The sequence below is a fragment of the Aedes aegypti genome, chromosome 1 (assembly GCF_002204515.2).
Source record: "Aedes aegypti strain LVP_AGWG chromosome 1, AaegL5.0 Primary Assembly, whole genome shotgun sequence".
Lineage (NCBI taxonomy): Eukaryota > Metazoa > Arthropoda > Insecta > Diptera > Culicidae > Aedes > Aedes aegypti.
The window spans coordinates 75,595,216-75,611,046 of record NC_035107.1 but is presented as its reverse complement, the minus strand read 5'-3'; the positions used below and the strand labels follow the sequence as shown (position 1 = coordinate 75,611,046).

The following is a 15,831-nucleotide window of genomic DNA, read 5'->3' as shown; positions in this document are numbered from 1 at the left end:
TGAAATTCCTGGAATTTCTCCTGAAATTCACCTGGAATTTCTCCTGAAATTCCCCTCAAATTTCTCCTGAAATTCCCCTGGAATTTCTCCTGAAATTCCCCTAGAATTTCTCCTGAAATTCCCCTGGAATTTCTCCTGAAATTCCCCTGGAATTTCTCTTGAAATTCACCTGGAATTTCTCCTGAAATTCCCCTAGAACTTCTCCTGAAATACCTCTGGAATTTCTCCTGAAATTCCCCTGAAATTTCTCATGAAATTCCCCTGGAATTACTCCTGAAATTCCCCTGGAATTTCTCCTGAAATTCCCCTGGAATTTCTCCTGAAATTCCCCTGAAATTCCCCTGAAATTTCTTCTGAAATTCCTCTGGAATTTGTCTTAAAATTGCCCTGGAAATTCTCCTGAAATTCCTCTGGAGTTTCTCCAGAAATTCTTTTGGAATTTCTCCTAAAATTATTCTGGAATTTCTCTTGAAATTCCCCTGGAATTTCTCCTAAAATGCTCCTGGAATTTCTTCTGAAATTCCCCTAGAATTTCTCCTGAAATTCCCCTAGAATTTCTCCTGAAATTCCCCTGGAATTTCTCTTGAAATTCCCCTGGAATTTCTCTTGAAATTCACCTGGAATTTCTCCTGAAATTCCCCTAGAATTTCTCCTGAAATACCTCTGGAATTTCTCCTGAAATTCCCCTGAAATTTCTCATGAAATTCCCCTGGAATTTCTCCTGAAATTCCCCTGGAATTCCTCCTGAAATTCCGCTGGAATTTCTCCTGAAATTCCGCTGGAATTTCTCCTGAAATTCCGCTGGAATTTCTCCTGAAATTCCGCTGGAGTTTCTCCTGAAATTCCCCTAGAATTTCTCCTGAAATTCCCCTGGAATTTCTCCTGAAATTCCCCTGGAATTTCTACTGAAATTCCCCTGGAATTTCTACTGAAATTCCCCTGGAATTTCTACTGAAATTCCCCTGGAATTCCTACTGAAATTGCCATTGAATTCTTCCCGAGTTTCTCCTGAAATTCCCCTGGAATTTCTCTTGAAATTCACCTGGAATTTCTCCTGAAATTCCCCTAGAACTTCTCCTGAAATACCTCTGAAATTTCTCCTGAAATAAATTCCCCTGAAATTTCTCATGAAATTCCCCTGGAATTACTCCTGAAATTCCCCTGGAATTTCTCCTGAAATTCCCCTGGAATTTCTCCTGAAATTCCCCTGAAATTTCTTCTGAAATTCCTCTGGAATTTGTCTTAAAATTGCCCTGGAAATTCTCCTGAAATTCCTCTGGAATTTCTCCAGAAATTCACCTGGAATTTCTCCTAAAATTACTCTGGAATTTCTCTTGAAATTCCCCTGGAATTTCTCCTAAAATGCTCCTGGAATTTCTTCTGAAATTCCCCTAGAATTTCTCCTGAAATTCCCCTAGAATTTCTCCTGAAATTCCCCTGGAATTTCTCCTGAAATTCCCCTGGAATTTCTCTTGAAATTCCCCTGGAATTTCTCTTGAAATTCACCTGGAATTTCTCCTGAAATTCCCCTAGAATTTCTCCTGAAATACCTCTGGAATTTCTCCTGAAATTGCCCTGGAATTTCTCCTGAAATTGCCCTGGAATTTCTCATGAAATTCCCCTGGAATTTCTCATGAAATTCCCCTGGAATTTCTCCTGAAGTTCCCCTGGAATTTCTCCTGAAATTTCCCTGAAATTTCTTCTGAAATTCCTCTGGAACTTGTCTTGAAATTGCCCTGGAAATTCTCCTGAAATTCCTCTGGAATTTCTCCAGAAATTCTTTTGGAATTCCTCCTAAAATTCTTCTGGAATTTCTCCTGATATTCCCCTGGAATTCCTGAAATTCACCTGGAATTTATCCTTAAATTCCCTGAAATTTCTCCAGAAATTACCCTGGAATTTCTCCTGAAATTCCCCTGGAATTTTTCCTGAAATTCCTCTGGAATTTCTCCTAAAATTCCCCTGGAGTTTCTCCTGAAATTCTTCTGGAATTTCTCCTGAAATTCCCCTGGAATTCCTCGTGAAATTCCGCTGGAATTTCTCCTGAAATTCCGCTGGAATTTCTCCTGAAATTCCGCTGGAATTTCTCCTGAAATTCCGCTGGAATTTCTCCTGAAATTCCCCTAGAATTTCTCCTGAAATTCCCCTGGAATTTCTCCTGAAATTCCCCTGGAATTTCTATTGAAATTCCCCTGGAATTTCTACTGAAATTCCCCTGGAATTCCTACTGAAATTGCCATTGAATTCTTCCCGAGTTTCTCCTGAAATTCCCCTGGAATTTCTCCTGAAATTCCCCAGAATTTCTCCTGATATTCCCCTGGAGTTTCTCTTGAAATTGCCATTGAATTCTTCCCGAGTTTCTCCTGAAATTCCCCTGGAATTTCTCCTAAAATTCCCCTGGAATTTCTCATGAAATTCCCCTGCAATTTCTCCTGAAATTCCCCTGGTATTACTCCTGAAATTCCCCAGAATTTCTCATGAAATTCCCCAGAATTTCTCATGAAATTCCCCTGGAATTTCTCTTGAAATTCCCCTGGAATTTCTCTTGAAATTCCCCTGGAATTTCTCTTGAAATTCCCCTGGAATTTCTCTTGAAATTCTCCTGGAATTTCTCTTGAAATTCCCCTGGAATTTCTCTTGAAATTCCCCTGGAATTTCTCTTGAAATTCCCCTGGAATTTCTCTTGAAATTCCCCTGGAATTTCTCTTGAAATTCCCCTGGAATTTCTCCTGAAATTCTCCTGGAATTTCTCCTGAAATTCTCCTGGAATTTCTCCTGAAATTCCCCTAGAATTTCTCCTGAAATTCCCCTGGAATTTCTCCTGAAATTCCCCTGGAATTTCTCCTGAAATTCCCCTGGAATTTCTCCTGAAATTCCCCTGGAATTTCTCCTGAAATTCCCCTGGAATTTCTCCTGAAATTCCCCTGGAATTTCTCCTGAAATTCCCCTGGAATTTCTCCTGAAATTCCCCTGGAATTTCTCCTGAAATTCCCCTGGAATTTCTCCTGAAATTCCCCTGGAATTTCTCCTGAAATTCCCCTGGAATTTCTCCTGAAATTCCCCTGGAATTTCTCCTGAAATTCCCCTGGAATTTCTCCTGAAATTCCCCTGGAATTTCTCCTGAAATTCCCCTGGAATTTCTCCTGAAATTCCCCTGGAATTTCTCCTGAAATTCCCCTGGAATTTCTCCTGAAATTCCCCTGGAATTTCTCCTGAAATTCCCCTGGAATTTCTCCTGAAATTCCCCTGGAATTTCTCCTGAAATTCCCCTGGAATTTCTCCTGAAATTCCCCTGGAATTTCTCCTGAAATTCCCCTGGAATTTCTCCTGAAATTCCCCTGGAATTTCTCCTGAAATTCCCCTGGAATTTCTCCTGAAATTCCCCTGGAATTTCTCCTGAAATTCCCCTGGAATTTCTCCTGAAATTCCCCTGGAATTTCTCCTGAAATTCCCCTGGAATTTCTCCTGAAATTCCCCTGGAATTTCTCCTGAAATTCCCCTGGAATTTCTCCTGAAATTCCCCTGGAATTTCTCCTGAAATTCCCCTGGAATTTCTCCTGAAATTCCCCTGGAATTTCTCCTGAAATTCCCCTGGAATTTCTCCTGAAATTCCCCTGGAATTTCTCCTGAAATTCCCCTGGAATTTCTCCTGAAATTCCCCTGGAATTTCTCCTGAAATTCCCCTGGAATTTCCTGAATTCCCTGGAATTTTCCTGAAATTCCCCTGGAATTTCTCCTGAAATTCCTATGGAATTTCTCCTGAAATCTCTCTGGATTTTTTCGTGAAATTTCCCTGGAATTTCTCCTGAAATTCCCTTGAAATTTCTCCTGAAATTCCCCTGAAATTTGTCCTGAAATTCCCCTGGAATTTCTCCTGAAATTCCCCTGGAATTTCTCCTAAAATTCCCCTGGAGTTTCTACTGAAATTCCCCTGTAATTTCTCCTAAAATTTTCTTTAAGTTCTTTTGAAATTTCCCTGAAATTTCTTTTCTTTCTCTCTCTCCTGGAATTTCTTCTGAAGTTTCCTTGAAATTTATTCTGAATTTCTACCGGAATTTCTACTGAAATTCCGCTGGTGTTTTTCTTGATGTTCCCCTGGAATTCCTTCTGAAATTACCCTGGAATTTCCTTTGGAATTCTATTCGAAATTCTCCTGAAATTCCTTTGAAATTTATCTCTAATATTTTTTAGAATTCTTCTTGAAATTCTTTTCACATTTCTCCTGAAATTTCCTTAAAAATGCTTCTGAAATTCACTTGAATTTTAATATTAAATTCCCCTGGAATTTCTCTAGGAATTTCAATTGAAAGTCTCTTGAATTGCTTCAAAAATACCCTTCGAGTTTCTTCTGCAATGCCCTTCAAATTTCTTCTGAAATTTCCCTGGATTTTCTCCTTATTTGTTCTCCCTTAATTCCTCTGGAATTTCTTCTGAAATTCCCCTGGAATTTCCTCTGAAATTATAATCGAAATTCTCCTGAAATTCCTTTGAAATTCATTTAGAATTCTTCTTGAAATTCTTTTGGCTTTGAATTTCTTTGAAATTTATCCGAAAATTCCCCTGGAATTTCTCCAGAAATTTCTCCTGAAATTCCCCTGGAATTTCTACTGAAATTTCGCCTGAAGTTCTCCCGGAATGCCTCCTAAAATTATCCTGAAAATCCCCTGGAATTTATCCTGTAATTCCCCTGATATTTCTTTTAAAATTTCTATCGAATATCTCATGAAATTCCCCTGAAATTTCTTCTAAAATTCTCCTGGATTTTTTTGAAATTTCCCTGGAAATCCTCTTGAAATTGTTCCAGAACTTCTTCTGTAATTCAGAAGCTTAGAAGTTTCTCCTTAGAAGCTTCTCCTCAGAAGCTAAGGAGTGCGCCGAGAAAGCCAGAGAAGTCGTCAGTTTTTTTTTCTCGGGTTGCGCTTATTTTGGAGTGCATGGAGAAAGCCCGAGTAATTTTATTTTGTTTTTCCTCGGGTCGCGCGCCTTTTTTTCTGAGTGCTTTTATATGGCTGAGCAAACGAGTGAAGCTGAAAGAGGATTGTGGCTGCTCAATCAAAGATGAAGGATCAATTGGTGAGCTCGTTTCATGCTTTTTTTTCAAATCTGTAAAATATGTATGACCGCACATTTAATCGTTACATAAATATGATTTTTCAACAAACTATGAATGGTTCGTCACTGTAAGCGTCGGCATAAACTCTTATTCATAACTTCATATTTTTATATTTTTTATATAAAATCCCTTACTTTTATTTTTATAAATAAAAAAAAAGCTTTGAATGGTTCGGTCTGTTTGTTTGTGCAAGAAGTGTAGATTTGCCAAACGTTCATTTTATTCAAAAGACTTTGAATGGTTCGCCACTGTAAATGTCGGCATAAGAATATTATGTGATGGTCCAGCCAATCGATTTTTTTTTGCAATTTGAGTAAACTACCCTAACAGCTGTAGGAATGTTGCTTTTAGCTATTTGTTCAACAAATTTTGAATGGTTCGTCACTTCAAGTAACGACATTATTTTCTCATATTTGAAAATTTCTCATGTCAATTGAAAATATTATATTCCTAAGTATGTTTATATCTCACAAATAATCGTTTATCATGGTCTAATCGCTTATCAAAGTGAATCCTGTGACCCAACGATCCTCCCCATTAACAACCATCCCTCCCAGTAACCTTTGTGGAGATGCAGAGGAAAACACGGTCTCCAAATAGCAAAGGTTACACACTAACATTCCTCCCCTCAATCCCACCTGACTGGAAGGACGTGGCCGGCGCCGTTATTGATCCTGTATAAATAGAGGCACTGAATTATGCACACTGAAGGAGATTATGGCCAATCTCAGCCGAACTTCTAGTTGATTCTTTGTGCATTTTCACTGACTTCGGTCAATCACGGAATAGCAACCATTGATATGTGTAGTCAGTCTAAGCTAAGCTAAGAAGCTTCTCCTCAAAAGCTAAGACGCTTCTCTTACAGGGATGATTTCTCTGTATTATAGCCACATAATTATTAATTATCCGTATGATCAAAAACTGTATAACTATCGTGATTCAATAAATTTATATGAATTGAACTGGAAACACCTTCTGCTGCTTATTTTTGACGTTACGTCCCAACTGGAACAAAGTCTGCTTCTCAGCTGAGTGTTCTATAAGCACTAAGAAAGTTTGAAAAATTATCATCTGAACGGATTGTAACGGATGATTACGGATTCGTTTATTAGCACCTCTCACTGACACTCCCGTTTCAACTCACCATTTATTTCTAGCATCTATCGTATCGCAGTTATGCTCCTTTAGCATGCAACCCTATTTCACGCCAACATTCTTACAGAATGAAAACTCTCCAGGGGCGAACGGATAACGACTACGCGGCTGCTTCAATAACCGCACACTTGCTGTCCTATCGATGACCGCATCATTGCAGGTCATTTCTGTCCCACACTTGGCCGTCGTCATCGGGTGGTCGTCATTCGGTGGGTTCCGTTTGTTTAACGCGCACGCTTGAATGGTGTGGGTGCCCACGCGAAACAGCCGAAGGGGGTTGGAAAGCAGCCAGCAATAATTCCATTTCTATCACGAATGCCTCACTTATATCATCATCACGCGAACTATTGTTTGAACGATGACGTGAGCCGCTTCGCTACTGCCGTTTGCCTGACAAGGCTTGTGGTGAACGACGAAGAAGATACTTTTCAACCGGCACTTTGCAAAAGGCGATAGGCCATAAAATTCCTCAAATTTGGACTACTTTTCACCGAAAATCTCGCCAAACGAGTTGAGGCACAACCGGTACCATTCCCTAGGTACCCGAGGCCCGTTATCAACGTCCAATCATTCGTGTCGCGTGTGTGCGTTCGGTTCGGTGCCTTTTCGCGCACACACCGACCGACGACGACCCGAGCATAGTAGGAATATAATAGCGGACCGGCCATTAGAACCGTTTCGCGATGAACAAAAACAGGTTTCACCGTTTAAGTGCGTATCTACCTAACGACGAGATACCAAGTCTACTGAATCACAGCCGCCGCTGGCATTCGGACGCAGAGCAGAGATTCCAAGAGAATGACCAACCACGCGCAGCACTCCCGCGGTCTGATAACCCACTGATGCCCAAACATTTTTTTATCGATTTTAATATCGTTTCTTACTTTCTTTATAAAAGAAATGATCATTCTGTGAAGAAGTTTGAGTGTTTTTTTTTTTTTTTTTTAATAAACGCTATAAAAAATCGTTTGTTCGGAGTATTAGATACTGAGATATAACTTTTCATTTTGTTTTTCAATCATTTGGCAATTTTTTTTTGGAAAAGTTATATGCTTTTATTATTATTATTTTTTAATCAAATTTAATATCACCCCAATCTGTGGGTTACGGAAAATTACCAAAAAAATCCAAAGGATTCCCGTTTAAAAGCGAGGTTGGGTATTAGAGGGTGAATTTCGTGGTTAGTCAGTGGGTGTATCGGTAGGTAAAAGCAAGCAAGCCATATACACAACTGGTAAAGCCGGGACCGTTGTTACTGGCAATATTGCGTTTACGAGTGAGTAGACGAAGCTGACGCTTGATGGGAGCCTTATGCAGTCGGCAGCTTTACCTACATTACTGGGTGCCTACCAGCGCACAATGTAGCCAACATTAACCGTACCGATTACGGGTTCCGCTTGGGTCTTAAAGCACAACAGCTAGCAGCAATAGGTAATGGCTGAACTTCGTAGACAGTAGGTGCCTTAATCAGAGGCGGATGGATTTCGGGAATAAGCTGGGAATGGGAAGTGAGTGGAGGTAGCGGAATATGCAGTAATCGAGCGCAGGGCTTTGTGGCGAACAACAGAACGGATTCCTTCAAATGCTTTGAGATCGAGTAAAAGCATTCGATTACGTTTCATGGAGATGATTTTATTGAACCAAGTCATAACGTCTGAACTTGATTCTCGTATGGTCCTGAACAGCCATATAGCCGTAGCGGTAAACGCGCAGCTTTTCAGCAAGACCAAGCTCAGGGCCGTGGAATCGTCGAGAATATGTTCTTATTTGAAATTTTCAGTGCTTTCCACACTGTATACGAATGCAAAATGGTCAATTGCCAAAGAAAGCTTTCAGTTAATAACTGTGGATCTGTCTCAGTTGGTATAGCGAGAAAGAAAAAGGATAAGAAAAAAATGATCCTAAGATGTACAGACTGGAAATTGCCTAAACGATATACCGTTTTGATTCATATTACGGACACTTTGAACCTCAATGAAGTATAACCCATCAGGAAGCATATAAAATAAATCAATCCGTATGATTCCTCGGCGCTATCGAGCTTTCAAAACACTTAACTTTCTAATGATGGGTGATGATTTTGTTACTAACGCATGAATAGTTTCATTAGGATGTGTGGACTTTTCAAGATTCTTTTTTTTTTTTCTTTATTAGTATTATTCCAAACATTACATTCATTTCTTATATCTAGGTGTTCTGTGTTAGACAACACTATCATCCTAATTTGGTAAAACAAATTTAAGATTTTATTAAAAAACATTTACATTTCATTTGCCGTAGCAGTTCAGATTTTTTTTCATGATTCTTATTCCGGACGCTTCCTTACTTTTGTCCCATGTTTCGGACACTTAAATTCAAATTCCGAACAGCTCATGAAAGTCATAAAAAGGCAAGTCAAATCATTATTTGAAATAGGAAAACCACTATAGAGGCGTCTAAGGCAGTTGAGTATTATAAATTTTTATAGATATCTATAGAAAATTTTAATTATAATGAGCCTCGAAAGTGTTCAACAGCAAAAATTTAAATATTTCATGTGTAATGTTTCCCATACAAAGTAGAGTGTCCGGAATAAGAAGCTGTCCGTAATATGAATCAAAACGGTACAATATACGATGAAAATTGAAATGGGACACATAATAGGAATAGGGGAGGTGTACCAGTTTTGGCCACCTTGAGGAAAAATATTATTTACACATTAATCAAAGACCTTTGGTTACTGTCAATACATTAAACAAAAGCATTTAATCCGTGCTCAGCAGGGAAAATATAAGAACTAATCAGATACTCTGTTTTTGTATTAAAAATGAGGGTGGTGAATACTGGACCACTTGCACCAGTATTCGCCACCGCCTTATGGAGGGTGGCGAATCAGGAATACCATGGCGAAAAATAGGTGCAAAGGAGCAAACATTTTAAGGAAAATGATTTTTTTTTCTATTATTTTCTGAGAAAATTTTGCAATTTTCAAGAAAAACAATTTAGCGAACAGTCAAGTTGGTGTGGTAACATGCTTGGCGTTCACGCATCACGGTTGTTTTGACGGGGTTGGTGGTCTAATGGCTACCGCTTCTGCTTTATAAGCAGAAGGTCATGCGTTCAATCCCAGGCCCCTCCTTTTCCTCGTACTTTGTAGTTGTAACTTTCACTTGCTTCTATCTACCACTCTTAATATATCACAGTTGATGTTATCTATCACAGTTCATAGCATTTGCTAGAACCCGAGACGGACAGAAATAAAACTTTTCCCTACGCTTCAATTCATTCATCATTATAGCATGCCTTCCTTTACGCCTGATACATAGGCAGTCTGCTAATCAAACCAGCAAGCCTCTCTGCCATGAAAATCACCCCACCCTTTCACCCTTCCCGCATGAACTGGCGTTGACGCAGTGGTATATACGGTCAACCGTGGGAGCCAGTTGAATGCATCATCAATTCCTTCCCCTTCCCCTCATTGGTCTGCATTCTGACGTGGCAGGCACCATTGTTGCCTAAAAATAGAAGATCACCAGCACTTATACACTGAGGATGCCTGTTAATCCCAAGCAGTCATCTGGTTGGTTCCTTGTGTAAGTGCAGCTGATCTGGTGATACTGGAAGAGCAACCACGGGCGGCCAATCAAGCTCAAGCTCAAGCTCCAAGAATGTTTCCGTATCATCTTAAAGCAATTTAGCGAACACTAAAAAAGTGGCAACTACTCTAAGGAGCTGTTAAGGAACTTGACACGGATTCCACTAGGTATTCGTCTGGAAGTTCAACTAATGATAAGTCCAGAAATTTTTCAGCAGATTTATTAAATCATTCACTCTGGAACCATTCACTTGGAATACCTCCAGAAATTTTTTCAGCGATACTGACAATAGTTTTCAAAACGTTCTTCATGAGTGCATGCCTTATTCATTCAACTTTTTCCTTGCAAAAGTTCTTAAGACATTTTTCCTGGGAATTCTTCTATAACAGATTTGATCAAGAATTTCTCCAAAAATCACTTTCCTGCATCGAAGGATTTTAATATTTCGCCCAGAATTATACCTGAAACAAATGTTTTAGGTATTCCTTCGTTTTTTTTTAAACTCCATCAATTGATGAATTACTCATATATCTTAAAAATTCCTTAAAGATTTAATTATGAACCATTTTTGGATCTTCTCAGAAAAAAATGAACAGTAATTTATTTATGAGTACTTCTTGAATTTTCATAAAACATAAAGAAGTTTTCTGTTCTTTTTTTTTGTGTATTGCTAGCAGTACACTGAATACTATCCAAAGCCCTAATTTAGACTTTAGATAGGAAAGTGTACGTAATCCTTCTGAAGGAGTTCACCAGACGCGTTACAACTGTTCCGATCTATCTCAGAAGGTTACGGTAGAAGTTGGGAAAAGTTTTTTCACACTCTCACTTCACTTTATAAATATAATCGATCATCACCATTACCACCAACATTAGTACCGTTTTGATTCATATTACGGACAATTAAGGCCTCCGTGAAGTATAACTCATCAATTAGCATATATAGTAACTCATTCTGTATGATTCCTCTGCGATATCGAGCCTTCAAAACACTTCTAATCATGATCTTCATTAAAACAAAAGTTGAGTTTATGTTGTTTTCATCACTTATATTCGCATTATCATCATCTGTTATCACTCTAATATTCACCATTTGTGTAACTTCTACCACTTTCTTTATAAGCATTTGCACAATCACTTGTTTAAATCGTAATGCCATTACCATTTTTCATACAATTACAATGTATGTGCATCAATGCACGATGGTCGGGCTTCATATAAAGGAACAGCCAAAACTACCAAAAACTTTTTTGGGATTTTAATGTTTTTATTATCTTAAAATATAGCACATGTACTATATTATTATGATCTTGATTGAAATTGAACTGTAAATCAAATTGTTTTTAGCACATGAACAATTCCATTAGAAACTAAAAATTCGTGCAACGATCAATAAAGTACAAAATTCATATTTATGGATTTCAATATGTCCCCAAAGTTAGGCACTATCTGAAAGCTTATGGTTTAACACTTCTATCGAGCATGAAGATGGAAAAAATATTCGATTGAAGTTTTAGTACTTTTCAATATTACACTTTAGTAATTTTGATGATATTGAACATGAAAAACAACTCTTGTCGCGTCATGTCGCCGCCGTTTCGATTATTGCACATCAAAATCATCCTTGGATATTACAAAAAAAAAAAACGTTTACATATTTTGCAGAAAGTTGCTGATTTTTAAGTTAGAGATGTTTGAATTATTCAATATTTTGACGATATTTTCCGTACAAAGTTTATTTAAAACATATTTATCCATTCTTCATACACATTTGGATCAAACTTGGTCAAATACTAACAAAATTTGTGCTTTCAGAAAAAAAATATTTCATTTCTTATAAAAAAAAATTAAAAAAAGTAACATAACTTGTGAATAATTCCTTTCGAAACAATGAAAACGTCAAATAACATATTCAGATTACATATTTCATCAATTCAGGCAATCAAATTAGTTTTGGCCAAACTTCATTTTTTTTCTACCATTGTGGAATGGACAAAAAAGTGGTGGAATGTGGTGAAAAATATTCACATCGAATTTTCTCAGAATCAACGATCTGATGTATGGCTCTTTTAAATTGTTACACGAGAATTCAAGACGTTATTCATGGGTGCTTACGTAATGCATCTTACATTTTTGTTGAGATATTTCTTCAGACATTGCAATACATTGTTCCTGGGAATTACTTTGTGGTTTGCTTTCGACTGTAATTCACCAGTATTTTACCGGTTTTAGGCTCTGAAAGACCTGGGAATTACTCCATAACGAGTTTTATCAAGAATTTCTTCGGAAACAACTCTTTTGGATTTTCCTTTTTCCTTCAAAAATTCTTGTGAACTACTCTACGAATCAAAGAATTTCTTCTGTATCACCAAAATTTCTTCAGAGAGTGAACCTTTATGAATATAGAATCCTTGTTTCATTGCTTGAGGTAAACCAGAGAACAAACATTCAAATAATTCCTGTAGAAAACAATGGAACACACCTTAAATTAATTATGTGTCATTATATACGAAGTGCCCACAAAAAAGTGCAAAAGAGCAAACGTGTAAACGCGTAAAATAATGATAAGATTCATTGAGAACTTATTTCAAATATAGATGAGCTTGGGCTTGAGCTTGACCAATCAAGTAGATGCTACTCCAGTATCGCCAGATCAGCTGCACATACACAAGGAACCAACCGAATGACTGCTTGGGACTAACAGGCATCCTCAGTGTAAAAGTGCTGGTGATCTTCTATTTTTAGGCGACAATGGTGCCTGCCACGTCAGAATGCAGACCAATGTGGGGAAGGGGGAGGAATTGATGATGCATTGAACTGGCTCCCACGTAGACCGTATATACCGCTTCATCTACGCCAGTTCATGCGGGAGTGTATGGATTGTGAGAAAGGTATGGCAGAGAGGTTTGCTTTTGTGGTTAGCAGACTGCCTATGTATCAGGCGTAAGGAAAGGCATGCGCGTGGAAGAATGAAAGCGTTAGGGAAACGGTTTCTTGTCCGTCTCTGGTTCTAGCGTTTGCTATGAACGAATAGTTTGAGTGTGATAGATTTAGAATGGAAGATAGAAGCAAGTGAGAGATATACAACTACAAAGCACGAGGAAAGGGACGGGCCTGGGATTGAACCCATGACCTTCTGCTTATGAAGCAGAAGCGGTAGCCATCAGACCACCAACCCCGTCTATAACTTTTTTTCAAATATAGATGAAGAAGAAAAATTATCGTTTCTTTTAAGAATTTCTGGATAAGACAACTGTTCATTTCCTTGGCGGCATCGCAAGTGCTCTTTTGAATGAAATTCGCTGGAATTATCAGAGAACTTCTCTGAAAACTTGTAAGATATGTTTCAAATTTAACATTTTAAGCGTAATTCCTGAAAAAAAAAAAATACTTGTTGGATTCCTTGGAGGAAGCTCTAAAAAAATCCTCAGAAAACTGGTTTTCCAGTAATTCCGAAATAATTTCTTTCAGGTTTTTCTTCGTTCATGAAAATTATTATTCTTCTTCTTCTTTTCTGCCGTAAGGTCCCCACTGGGACAGAGCCTGCTTCTCAGCTTAGTGTTCTTATGAGCACTTCCACAGTTATTAACTGAAGGCTTACTATGCCAATGACCATTTTTGCATGCGTATATCGTGTGACAGGTACGAACTCTATGCCCTGGAAAGTCGAGAAAATTTCCAACCCGAAAAGATCCTCGACCGGTGGGATTCGAACCCACGAACCTCAGCTTGGTCTTGCTGAATAGCTGCGCGTTTACCGCTACGGCTATCTGGGCTATTATTAGTAGGTGCAAAAATACTTCAACTACTACTATTCTTGCTGTTATCCCACGAATTATGCATCGATGAACTTTCTTCAGGCCGAATAGCCAGACCGAAACGTCGGAGGTCAATTAATCAATAGAAGAATCAATGTAGAATAACTGAATGAGTTAGAAGCAAAGAGGTGTAAGTGACAAAAACCTTGTTTTGGGAAAATCGATTTTGAAGTTTTTTATTGCAAATTTTCATTCCCTTCAAATTGTATGGGAACCAAACAACAAACCAAACTTTTACGTATTTTGTTATTTTTTCTGTTAGACGAAAAAATCACCTAAAAACCCATGAATATGTCACTTACAACTCTTTGCGTTCGGGCCCCTCAACTATGAATTTGATACTGTTTTTTTTTATAAGGGCTTAACTCACATGAGCGATTTCTCTTCATCGATCCTTTTTTTTGCTAATAACTTCGTCTATAATATTTCTTGTTCATCAAGTTAGAGATATTGATTCTTTATCCCAGTACAAAACCAAGGTGCGAAAAGTGAATCAGATAACACAACGAGAACCACGATGAAGAGAAGTCGATAAATACAGATAAGCCCTAATGGAAAATCAAGGTTGAATTTCAAGTCTTATTTTCCCCAAATAAGATAAAGTTGTTGAGAAAATCTCTGTTGGAATCTCCAGGGAAAACGAAATTTCTGCGGAAAACGCTGTATGAATTATAAAAATGATGTTTTAGGTTATTTCTAGAGGAACCCGAAGAACAATACCTAGAAATGATCATAAAGCTTTTAAAGAATTCTAGTTTTGGATGAACTTTAGGAAAATTAGACACTCAGTAAAAAAATCTTGGAGGAGTCCAACTGCCCGCTCTAGCTGCCTCATTCCTTCAAGCCAGTGATGGAAAGTGGCAAACATGTCTGCTGAACAAAAACAAAACAAAATACTCGCGAGCATCAGAGTGCTGATTGACTCGCATCTGTCATGCTCGCGAGTTAACGAAGATTAAGTGATTCGTGAACATGTTGGAAGCTATACAGAGTCAATATCGTTTTTGAAAAAAAAAAAGCAATTTCCATTTCGAGATTTCCGATTTTCTAGGGGTTTTGACTACAAACTAGAAGTTTACTGTCAATTTGATGGATATACAATTGATTTGTCTGTCAACACCCTAATAGCTTAAACCTTGTTCGATACGCGAACTTTTTTGATATGTTTTCTCGAGCAGGCGGGTGCGAAATTACTCACACCAAATCTGTCTTGTTTTGCGTTGGTTTACACTCGTGATTCACATATTTCCATCACTCCTAGCCTCGAGCTCCTCTTGGCTTATATCCCTTTGCATCAAGCTCCTCCTGACTACTGAGTTTCTTCCAGCCAGTAGCCGCATATTTCCTTATGCAGACTACACCACCTCGTAGAGGTTCTTTCTCCCTCGTATAGGTCCTGCCTCCTAATCCAGGTTCTGCTTACCTTATCGAATCGGCTTCAGCGTCTCTTCCAGGATATTACTGGGCTCATAGCCTGTTGATAATTATGAAGACAACCACATCCAATATATTTATTAATAATTACGAAGAAAAATAGCTAGTTCATTTCATTGCAGCCAACTACTGACTGATATCACTCTAACTTCTCGCTCCTCTTCTATTTTAATTTGCGTATATTTACAATAACGTGTTGTCTATACTTCTACTTACAGCAAGTTTACCTCTAGACTCCTTCACATTCTGCTGATAACTAATAACCAGTTCTTGTGAGTGACGTACCTGAACCTCAACACTTCTAGGAGTTTTTCATAGATTCCCCACAGATTTGAAAAAGATTCCCAGGAAATAGAAATCAGAAGCTTTTGCAGGTTGGAAATAACCTTCAAGAATCAAGAATAACCTCTTAGGAACTTGTGAAACTCTTTTTCAAACCATTGAAAGTATTTTTTTTTTTTACCGAGATTCGGCAAATACTTACCGAGATCTCAGCTGTTGGATTCTCGACAATCCATTAACCGAGATCGATTGCCGAATTGAATTGTAAAGGAAAGACTTCAGCATGTACAACACAAATCGCAGTTTACAGATAGATACACTTACAAATGGATCAATCACTGAATCAACCGCTAATTGAGCTAATTGAGAACTCTCCATTCATCTCACCGAACAGCACTTTTCTCATTATTAACTTATCGATCGGCCTAAGAACTCGCCCACATGTCCGACGTGA

General features: G+C 38.2%; 1 protein-coding gene across 1 annotated transcript in view; it reads left to right on the top strand.

The window, feature by feature from the left end:
• Positions 1-15,831, top strand: part of LOC5569927 (midnolin homolog) — a 75,947-nt gene that overhangs the window by 46,411 nt on the left and 13,705 nt on the right. The gene's annotated exons all lie outside the window — the stretch shown is intronic.